Below are 11,936 nucleotides of genomic sequence, written 5' to 3' on the forward strand. Positions count from 1 at the left end.
AGCAATTATTTCTGTTTTGCCCAGAAAAACAAAGGATCTATTATTATTAATAAAATCATTATTGTATAATAATATAATATTAATAATATATAATTATATCAGAATATATTATAATATAATGTTTATATATAATAATGTATTATTATATAATAATTACATTTATTATATAATAATGTAATATTTATTATTATATAAAAGAGGCTTTTCTCAATTCTCATCAAGTTTTTATCACTGAGTTTATCACACTGTTTCAATCAAACTGAGATCCATTTTTTTTTTTCCTTTTGGAGACTGAGGTTAAGTGACTTGCCCAGGGTCACACAGATGGGAAGTGGTTTTTTTTTTTGTTTGTTTGTTTTTTTTTTTGGCCAGGTAGAATCTTTTTTTTTTAATTAATTTTATAATTATAACATTTTTTTTGACAGTACATATACATAGGTAATTTTTTTTTTTACAACATTATCCCTTGTACTCCCTTCTGTTCCAAGTTTTTCCCCTCCTTCCCTCCACCCCCTCCCCTAGATGGCAGGCATTCCCATATATATTAAATATCTTATAGTATATCCTAGGTACAATATATATGTGCAGAACCAAATTTTGTTGTTGCTGTTATTGCAAAGGAAGAATTGTATTCGGAAGGTAAAAATAATCTGGGAAGAAAAACAACAAGAAGAAAAAAAATGCTCACAGTTTACACTCATTTCCCAGTATTGCTTTTCTGGGTGTAGCTGATTCTGTCCATCATTGATCAATTGGAATTGGATTAGCTCTTCTCTATGTTGAAGATATCCACTTCCATCAGAATACATCCTCACACAGTACCATTGTTGAAATGTATAGTGATCCCCTTGTTCTGCTCATTTCACTCAGCATCAGTTCATGCAAATCTCTCCAAGCCTCTCTGTATTCCTCTTGTTGGTCATTTCTTACAGAACAATAATATTCCATAACATTCATATACCATAATTTATCCAACCATTCTCCAATTGATGGACATCCATTCATTTTCCAGTTTCCAGCCACCACAAAAAGGGCTGCCACAAACATTTTGGCAAATACAGGTCCCTTTCCCTTTGTTAGTATTTCCTTGGAATATAAGCCCAGTAGTAGCACTGCTGGGTCAAAGGGTATGCACATTTTGATAACTTTTGGGGCATAATTCCAGATTGCTCTCCAGAATGGTTGGATTCTTTCACAACTCCACCAACAATGCATCAGTGTCCCAGTTTTCTCACAGCCCCTCCAACATTCATCATTATTTGTTCCTGTCATCTTAGCCAATCTAACAGATGTGTAATGATATCTCAGAGTTGTCTTAATTTGCATTTCTCTGATCAATAGTGATTTGGAACACTCTTTCATATGAGTGGAAATAGTTTTAATTTCATCATCTGAAAATTGTCTGTTCATATCCTTTGACCATTTATCAATTGGAAAATGGCTTGATTTCTTATAAATTAAATTAAAGTATATTTTGGAGATGAGGCCTTTATCAGAACCTTTAACTGTAAAAATGTCTTCCCAATTTGTTACTTCCCTTCGAATCTTGTTTGCATTAGTTTTGTTTGTGCAAAAACTTTTTAATTTGATGTAATCAAAATTTTCTATTTTGTGATCAATAATGATCTCTAGTTCTCCTTTGGACACAAATTCCTTCCTCCTCCACAAGTCCGAGAGGTAAACTATCCTATGTTCCTCTAATTTATTTATGATCTCGTTCTTTATGCCTAAATCTTGGACCCATTTTGATCTTATCTTAGTATGTGGTGTTAAATGTGGGTCCATGCCTAGTTTCTGCCATACTAATTTCCAGTTTTCCCAGCAGTTTTTGTCAAATAATGAATTCTTATCCCAAAAGTTGGGATCTTTGGGTTTGTCAAACACTAGATTGCAATTTTTTTCACAATCTTGTCCTGTGATTCTAACCTATTCCACTGATCAACTAGTCTATTTCTTAGCCAATACCAAATGGTTCTGGTGACTGCTGCTTTATAATATAGTTCTAGATCAGGTACACTTAGACCACCTTCATTTAATTTTTTTTCATTACTTCCCTTGAAATTCTCGACCTTTTGTTCTTCCAAATGAATTCTGTTGTTATTTTTTCTAGGTCATTAAAGTAGTTTCTCAGGAGTCTGATTGGTATAGCACTAAATAGATAGATTAGTTTAGGGAGTACTGTCATCTTAATTATATTTGCTCGGCCTATCCAAGAGCACTCAATATCTTTCCAATTATTTAAATCTGACTTTATTTTTGTGACAAGTGTTTCATAATTTTGCTCATATAATTCCTGACTTTCCTTTGGTAGATATATTCCCAAATATTTTATACTATCGTCCATTATTTTGAATGGAATTTCTCTTTGTATCTCTTGCTCTTGGATTGTGTTAGTAATGTATGAAAATGCTGAGGATTTATGTGGATTTATTTTGTATCCTGCCACTTTGCTAAAGTTCTGAATTATTTCTAATAGCTTTTTAGCAGAGTCTTTGGGGTTCTCTAAGTATACCGTCATGTCATCTGCAAAGAGTGATAGTTTGATTTCCTCATTTCCTACTCTTAGTCCTTTAATCTCTTTCTCAGCTCTTATTGCCGAAGCTAGCGTTTCTAGTACTATATTGAATAGTAATGGTGATAGTGGGCAACCTTGTTTCACTCCTGATCTTACAGGAAAAGGTTCCAGTTTATCGCCATTACATATGATGTTTACTGACGGTTTTAAATATATGCTACTTATTATTTTAAGGAATAGTCCATTTATTCTTATACTCTCAAGTGTTTTTAGTAGGAATGGATGTTGGATTTTATCAAATGCTTTTTCTGCATCTATTGAGATGATCATATGGTTTTTATTAATTTGATTATTAATATGGTCAATTATACTAATAGTTCCTAATATTAAACCAGCCCTGCATTCCTGGTATAAATCCTACTTGATCATAGTGTATTATCCTGGGGATGATTTTCTGAAGTCTTTTTGCTAATATCTTATTTAAGATTTTAGCATCAATTATTCATTAAGGAGATTGGTCTATAGTTTTCTTTCTCAGTTTTCAATCTACCTGGTTTAGATATCAGTACCACGTCTGTGTCATAAAAGGAATTTGGTAGGACTCCTTCAATCCCTATTTTTTCAAATAGTTTATATAACATTGGAGTTAGTTGTTCTTTAAATGTTTAGTAGAATTCACATGTAAATCCATCTGGTCCTGGGGACTTTTTCTTAGGGAGCTGGTTAATAGCTTGGTCTATTTCTTTTTCTGAAATGGGACTATTTAGACTACTTACTTCTTCCTCTGTTAATCTGGGCAAGCTATATTTTTGAAGGTATTCTTCCATTTCATTTAAGTTATCGAATTTATCAGCATAAAGTTGAGCAAAGTAGCTCCTAACTATTGTTCTAATTTCCTCTTCATTAGTGGTGAGTTCTCCCTTTTCATTTTCAAGACTAACAATTTGCTTTTTCTCTTTCCTTTTTTTAATCAGATTTACTAAGGGTTTGTCTATTTTGTTGGGTTTTTCATAAAACCAACTCTTAGTTTTATTAATTAATTCAATAGTTTTTTTTCCTTTCAATTTTATTAATCTCACCTTTTATTTTTAGAATTTCAAGTTTCATATTTGTCTGGGGGGTTTTAATTTGTTCCTTTTCTAGCAATTTTAGTTGTAAGCCCAATTCATTGGCCCTCTCTTTCTCTATTTTATGCAAGTAGGCCTGTAGAGATATAAAACTTCCCCTTATTACTGCTTTGGCTGTATCCCACACATTTTGGTATGATGTCTCATTATTGTCATTTTCTTGGGTGAAGTTATTATGTCTATGATTTGCTGTTTTACCCAATCATTCTTTAGTATAAGATTATTTAGTTTCCAATTATTTTTTGGTCTATTTTCCCCTGGCTTTTTATTAAATGTAATTTTAATTGCATTGTGGTCTGAAAAGGATGCATTTACTATTTCTGCCTTACTGCATTTGATTTTGAGGTTTTTATGCCCTAGTATATGATCAATTTTTGTATAGGTTCCATGAACTGCTGAGAAGAAAGTGTACTCCTTTCTGTCTCCATTTAACAGCTGGGAAGTGTTAAGTGTCTGAGACCAGATTTTAACTCCGGTCCTCCTGAATTCAAGGCTGGTGCTCTATCCACTGCGCCATCTAGCTGCCCCAAACTGAGATCTATTAAAGACCTTAGCTTAAAAAGGCCAAGATCTCTCACTCCATCCAGGGCCATCTCCAGTTGTCCTGATCTGTAGCTGACCAATGAACTCAAATGGCTCTGGGGGAGAAGGTGAGGCTGGAGACTTTGTACAATCCACCCTGATTTAAATCCAATCTCATGGCATAACCTCCCTTTTGTTATGGTCCTTTTCAAGAACAATTGTCAGACAACAACAGCAAAGCATAACAGTATTTTGTGATATTCACAAATGATAATTTATTAATCTATTTCTCAAATGATGAGTAGCCCCTTTCATTTTTATTTCTTTGCTACTATATAGATCTGCTATAAATATTTTTGGTACCTATGGATCCTTCCCCTCCCCACTTCCTTTGGATGAGGACGGACAGTTTAGTAACATTTGAGACATAATTCCTACTTGTTTTCCACAATGTATGGGCCAGTTCACAACTCCACCTACATTTCATTAATGTTGGTATAACTCTTTTGGAGTAGAGTGAACATGACAGGAGCATATTCTACAAGAGTCCTACCCAGACCTGCAATGCCCTGTAATGTCATGGTTTTCCCTTAAAAGGCAGTGAAGCTGTAGATTGGGGAAATGGGGCTGCTGAGGTGGTTTCCCGCTTTCTTCAGGCATCTCCATATAAAGTCAAGAGGAGCTTTGTCTATTTGAAATAACATTGCATCTCTGCTGAATATACTTTCCATGCCATTGGTTTTTTTGTATGTTTGTTTGTTTGTTTGTTTTTTTCATGCCACTGTTAAATGTTCCACATTCCACAAGTGCCATATGTCATTGCAATCCTAAGCAAATCAACCTGGATCAGGTCTGGCCCTGATGTTTGAACCCCAGGCCATTCAGTGAACAAGGAGACTGAATTCGGTAGTTCTCTGGTGTCTTTAACAATAATGATTATTGTTGGCGTTTGTATTGGTTATAGTGTAAATCCTCAGCTTGGGGGTGAGGGGGAGCCAAATTCTTTCTTCTTCATATTCTCCCTCTAGTTAAACATTTGTTGTCCCCAACAAATCAATTTGGTGAGAAAGAAACTTTTGGGGGAAATTCATGTGGCACAATTGATCAATAATCCAGAAAGTCACATTCCTCCACAAGGATAAAGGTCTAACAGTTAGTAAGCATGGAGATTACATTTACTTCCAAATTCTTCCTCACAAGGTTTTAGCAAAAAAAATATTATTTTGAAAAACTTTTATATGTTACCTCTTGTCTTGGTCCTTGCAAAGTCTTTCCCCAACCCCTAGAAAAATAGTGAAAAGGGAAAAGTCTGGTCCCAGGAAATCTTCCAGAATGTAAAGCTTTCTGCAGGTGAATTATGGACTTGCGTGCAAATAGATGTCATCTCCTCACCCAACACATAAGAAATAAAACTATTTTGTCTTGGTGCCTTTATAATAATAGAGCCTACTGGGCTCAGAGAAGGCTGGTTTGCTCAACTTCTCTCTTGTTACAGTAATCCTCATCCCTGAATCCACAAGTGCAAAATCAGTCTCCTGGGGCAGCATGACATTTTCTTTGGGACCCTACGACCTATAAGGTACCCAAAACTTCTTCTGGAATCCCTCCAATAAATTAAATATTCCAACAGAAAGTCTGAACTAAAAATTTTCAGCATCTCCCTACAAAACTTTAAATTTAGCATCTAAAATTTCTCCAGGAAACCTTGCTAACACATAAGGCAATCTATGAATCTGAATCTATCTAACCCTTAGGATAATCAGACAATTAGAAAAGAAAAACAAATTTAACATGTCACAAAACATCTAGAATATCAAAGAAAATAATGAAAATGGTAAGAATGGAAAGTAAATAATACTTCTAAACCTCAAATTATATTACAAAGCAACAATCATCAAAAACACTTTGTACTAGATAAAAAATAAAAAAGTAAATCAATAGAACAGACCAAAGGGAGAATTGGAAATAATGGAACTCAATAAGTGACTATTCAATAAATCCTCAAGAATAAATTACTTAGGAAAGAATTCCCTATTTGATAACAACTGCTGAGAGAAAAAGTGGAAAATGAACTGGTAAGTAGTTCACAATAAGTTCAAAATGGATATGCAATATGAATATTAAAGAACATGACATTTTTTTAAAAGCTTAGAAGAAACACAGATCATATACCCTTCTCTGTTATAAGTAAGAGAAGAGTTCTGTTTTTTAAAATGTTTTTCTCAAGTACATGTAAAAACTACTTTAAATCTTCATTTTTACAATTTTGAGTTCCAGATTTTCCCCACCCACCCACAATTGAGAAGGCAAGCAATTTAATAAAGGTTATATATGTGCAATCATGCAAAACACATATCCATATTAGTTATGTTGTAAAAGAAAAGATAATAACAAAAACAAAAAAATAAAGAAGGTTCAAAAAAAATTGTATGCTTCACTCTGCATTCAGATTCCATCATTTCTTTCTCTGGAGGTGGTTGACATTTTTCATCACAGGTCCTTCAGAATTGTCTTGGATGTTTGTATTGCTAAGAATAGCTAAGTCATTCACAATTGATGATCACAGCATTGCTGTTATTATATGCAATGTTCTCCTGCTTCAGCTCAATTCACTTTGCAAGTTTTTCTAAAAGCACCCTACTCAAAAAAATAAATCCTTAACAAAGGAATAAAGGCAATTACAAAAGACAAACAAAATGTTGACTATAGGAAACTGAACAGCTTTTGAACAAACAAAATTCACTTAAGGGAAGCAATTAATAAGAAGAGGAAAGATTTGTATCAAAAATTTGGTCTTGAAGAAATAAAGACAATTTGCAAAAATATGACTAAAACTATTATCCAGTATATAAGTGGTTAAAGGATATAAACAGGAGTATCTAGATGGTGGTGGATAGGGTACCAGCTTTGAAGTCATTAGGGCCTGAGTTCAAATTTGACCTCCAACACTTCTTAGCTTTGTGACCCTGGGCGATTTGCTTAACCTCACTTGCCTTATAAAATTTTTTTTAGAAAGATATGAGATATAAACAAACAATTCTCAAAAGAAGTATCATAAACTATTAATAACTATATAAAAATATTCTAAATTAATAAGAGAAACTCAAATCAGAGCAACCTCACAGTTTCATCTCACACCCAGCAAATTAGGAAAGATGAGAAAATGTGGAAATACAAGATACTCCAAAAGTCTAAGTATAGTTTAAAACTATATAGGTAAGTTTTCAATCATTAATTTCAATTATTTCTGATTCTTTCTTGTGACTGTTCTACTAATCTACTTTTCTGTGTTTTTAGCCAAAATAAAATGTTTTTGATATGTGCTGCTTTATATTTTTAAGCTCTAGAAGCTACTGTAGCTTAAGCTGTACAGCTTAAAACTTCATTAAGGCTTTGGGACACCCTGTATTCAATTGTTGCAGAGGTTATAGAAAAACTGTCATGCAAATGCATTGTTAGTAGGAGTATGAATTAATTCAACTATTCTGGAAAGAAATATAGATTTAAGTAAAGTGGCTAACATGTATGTATGATATAGAGATTTCACTGCTTACCATAGAGCTGATCTTTAATAAAAGGGAAGGGTCCATATACTCCAAAATATTCAGAGTGGCATAAATATTTTTTAACAATAAAGACTGGAGGAGAAAGTAGAGGCCTGTCAACAAACTGTGGTATAAGAATATAATGGAATATTACTATGCTTAAGAAATGATGGCTATGATACCTACAAAGAATCATGGGAAAACCTGCATGAACTGAAATAAAGCAAATTAAACACGGCCAAGAAAACAACATACACAATGACTGTCATGTAAAGGGAAAGAAGATAAATCAGAAAAAAATTAATATTGCAAATTTACAACGAAAACAACTTGCTCCCAAAAAATAGTCATGAGAAAATGCCCCAACAATTCTCTTTTGAAGAGATGCATGTGCGTCATAGTTATGGAACATGGCATTTCCAATTATCAAATGTTTTCAGATTTTTCAGTATGTTGATCAGTTTTGCTGATTTTTCTTTTCTTCTCTATTTTTTTTTTTTTATTTCCTTGTTATAAGGATAGTTCTCTAGATAGAAGAAACAGAAGGATATGGGAACATCAAGTGATATAAAAAGCCAAAAGACTTAAATAAAAATTGATTTGAAACACAAGTTCAAAAAAAAAACTTAAAGAGATATAGGACTCCCCCAAAATTGATTGCAAGGTATTTAAAATATCAGGCAAGCTTTATCCCATGGGCATACAGTTCATAAGAACAAGCAGTGTGAACATATATCACAATAAAGAAAGCTTCTATATCTGCTTTAAAATAAGGGGACCAAAATTGGATGAGCTTATATAGTGTGTGTTTGGTAAATTATTAGGTACCAATATTTTAAGGATACAACATCTATATTGCTTTTTTGGGTTCTGTGTGCATAATAGACACAGTAATATAAGAAATTTCAGTACGTAAACATTCAATCAGGCAAAAATTATCTCCAAAAAAGTGACCATCCAACTACAATCTAAAACAAAAGAAAAAATGATAATTTTCCCCCAATAAATTCCCCAAAATATTAGGGCATTTAAATAGGAGAAATTCCAATGTAGAATCTCTCTCCTCAATGCTTTAGCGCTTTGATATCTATGGGAGAGCTACCTCCACTGGTGCAAATTATAACTCAGTTATATCTTATCCCATTTGATTCTTGCCTATTATCTTTCTACAAATCATCCATTGAGAAGCTAGATATTCAGTGAACAAGAGCCTGTCTTCTCAATTCTTTTTGAATTCTAGTTTACCAAGGATAATTATCCATTCTTTTTCATTTGTTACTTGGTCATACATCCTTGGTAGTTTCTTTTACATGATTTCTTATGAGCATATAAAAAACAACTAATTTTTCATTCACTCATTCATGAAAAAATCAACATTAGCAATAAATGGCAGCCTATTTATTTTCCCCTTGCTCTTTAAACTACCATAGATCATCTATATTTTTATTCTTCTGCATAAAAAGAGAAAAAAAACCTAAGAGATTATCAACCTTGCCCAGAGTCTCTGCACTATACAAAAAAGGAAAGCCACCTGCTTCCCAAGAGTAGCAGTTAGAAAAAAGAACACTTCTGGTGTAATGAAAAGAATTATGCTACATCATGAGCCTTTTTGGGTTACAGGGTATGATGTCCTTGGAAGGTTCCAATTAGCTCTTGCAGAACTTCTACCAAAAAGTGGAGATCTCTCGGGTAGGCAATGAGATTCTTTAAGTATGTCTTGCAGAATTTGGATGAGGAGATTGGAATTTGAACTTAAACTTCTAACTTCCCCTCTGCCCACTCAGACATTAGTGTCTAATTCAGGGACTTCCTCTTTATGACAGAAAGACCTATATTTCCTCATTATTTATTCATTCATTCAACAAATATTTCTGCAGCATTCACTATGCCCTCTTGCCAAATGTTCACATAAATATATCCCACTTAAACTCTTCTCTAACCTTTCTCCTTTCACCTTTCTCTCTCTCCCTAAATCCATCACTCCTCCCAATTCCTGCCCAGACTACTGGCATCTCTGGCCCCTAGGACCCTTTTTAGTTAAAGACATTTGTTCCCACTCTGAGAAAACAAGCCTCTAAGCTTTGCCTGAGCAGGAAGGGTCAGAGACCAGGTAGTTTTCCAGAAAACATGGAGAAAAAAAAAAAAAAAAAAGGAGAATTAATAGCCAGAAGAATGTAGGGAAGATCAACAGTCCTATGCTCAGTTTGGGTAAAGAAGCCTTTGTATGTTTTGAGGAAAGAAAAAGTTAGGAAGGGCCTGCAAGATGAAGTCCTTGTACATTCTCAGAGTAAACTGCAACAAGGCAAAGAGCATCAATGTATCACTGGGAGAAGACCTAGTGGTTTTGTATTTTTCCTGTAGGGAAGTTCTAGCTCAGGAAAATATGGTTCACTAATGAAGCTAGATTCCAACCTAGAAATCAAAACAGAGGGGCTCTTGGGAGCCCCATTACCAAGCCTATGGAACTTGGTACCCGGGGTAATAAAAGTAATAGCTATGTGTTCCAGGGCTTAGAAAGCACACTTAACGGTGAGGCAGTCAGTACTAGCACTTTTTTTTGCCATGTGGGGGATTTACGTCCTTCTACACTTCAGAGCACCTTGTACTTTGAAAGTTGGGAGGAGGGTTGGATTGAAAGGTTAAATGATTCACCCAGTCACAGAGCTGTTATGCATTTCCCCCATGCCATTTTTTACAGATAGAGAACGTCACAAAGACTGGAGAAATTCAAACTCGAAAGAAAAGGTGATTTGTACACTATCACATAGCCAGTAAGTATCAGAAGCAGCACTGGAACTCTGGCCTTCTCGTTCTAGGACCAGTGTTCTTTCTACCATGCAACATTGCCTCAGGGGTAATTATTTCTTGTCTTCCTTTCTCTGAATCCAGCCCATCAAGCATTTGTACTGCAATACTATTGGGAAACACTGGAAAAATATGAGAGAGAGAACAATGGGCTGTACCAGACAATTCCTAAGGCCCCTTTTGACTCTAATATGGTATTTCATGTCTATGAAAAAGGAAAAAAAGTCTCTTTACTGAGGAGCTGATATGGAGTAAGAGAAAATAAAAGGAAAGTTAATAATAATAATAATAACTAATGTTTACACAGTACTTAGTAGATACCAGAAACTATAAATATCAAGCATTTTACAATTACTAACCAATTTAATCCTTTCAAGAATTCTGAGAGGTAAGTGCTGTAATTATCTCCATTTTATAGATAAGGAAACTGAGACAAATATGGGTTAAGTTATTTGTCCAGAATCACATAGATAGTGTCTGAGACAGGATTTGAATTTGGTCTTTCTGACTCTGGGCTTGGTCCTCTATGCACTAATGAGTGCTACTAGAATGAGTGCCCTCCAAAAAATGCATAGAAAGAAAATCAGAAAAAGGAAGAAATAGAGACTGCCACACACTGCTCTCTCCATCTTGTGCGTCCAGCTCATTTGCAACTTATACGAATTACACAGTTAGCCCTTTATTACAAGCTATGATCTCACGCTGTTTTATTCTTTAATGTATAGATGTTTACAACATGCAATTCTTATCAAATACATTCTCTTCCTGCTGGTGCTTGTGACATTCAAATATGCTACACTGATCTTGGGATAATTCTGCTGAGGCATTTGCCAACACACACACACAAACTAACGGCCAAAGCCTTCCCCTGGAAATCCCATCACCGGACTGATTACCCTTGCCCTGAGAGGGATATTCTACAAGCATGAGCTGAACTGTGTCTCCGGAGTGTTAAACTCCAGCTTTTGAAAACCCCATTTGGGTATTGCCCTGGACTTCTCAGCTCCACAGTAGCTTGGTGAGACCATTAAGACATACATCTCAGGGCAGCTAGGTGACGCAGTGGATAGAGCACCAGCCTTGAATTCAGAAGGACCCGAATTCAAATTTAGCCTCAGACATTTAACACTTCCTAGCTGTGTGATCCTGGGCAAGTCACTTAATCCCAATTGCCTCAGGGGAAAAACAAAACAAAAAACATACATCTCACCCAATGTTTGATGCTCCTATTCTTAAATCCCCAGTGATTGGAAATCAACTCTATCTAAAGAGATATATAACCAGAGTCTAAAATTTCTATGCAAGTGTAACAGGGACTGGACAATAAGCCCGGTGCTTAAATCTAGTCCTCTAGTCCTTAAGAGGCCACACAGAGTGCTCAGTGTATGCAATTCCCCTAAATGGAAGAGGCTGGGGAACCTG

General features: G+C 34.8%; 1 long non-coding RNA gene across 1 annotated transcript in view; it reads left to right on the forward strand.

Moving 5' to 3' along the window:
* Window positions 1-10,750, forward strand: part of LOC141553385 (uncharacterized) — a 28,102-nt gene extending 17,352 nt beyond the window's left edge. The window contains exons 2-3 of the long non-coding RNA XR_012485442.1: window positions 10,408-10,480; window positions 10,599-10,750. This is a non-coding gene — a long non-coding RNA (uncharacterized LOC141553385). The remainder of the gene's footprint in view (window positions 1-10,407; window positions 10,481-10,598) is intronic.
* The last annotated feature ends 1,186 nt before the right edge of the window (window positions 10,751-11,936 follow it).

Source organism: Sminthopsis crassicaudata, chromosome 2 (assembly GCF_048593235.1).
Source record: "Sminthopsis crassicaudata isolate SCR6 chromosome 2, ASM4859323v1, whole genome shotgun sequence".
Lineage (NCBI taxonomy): Eukaryota > Metazoa > Chordata > Mammalia > Dasyuromorphia > Dasyuridae > Sminthopsis > Sminthopsis crassicaudata.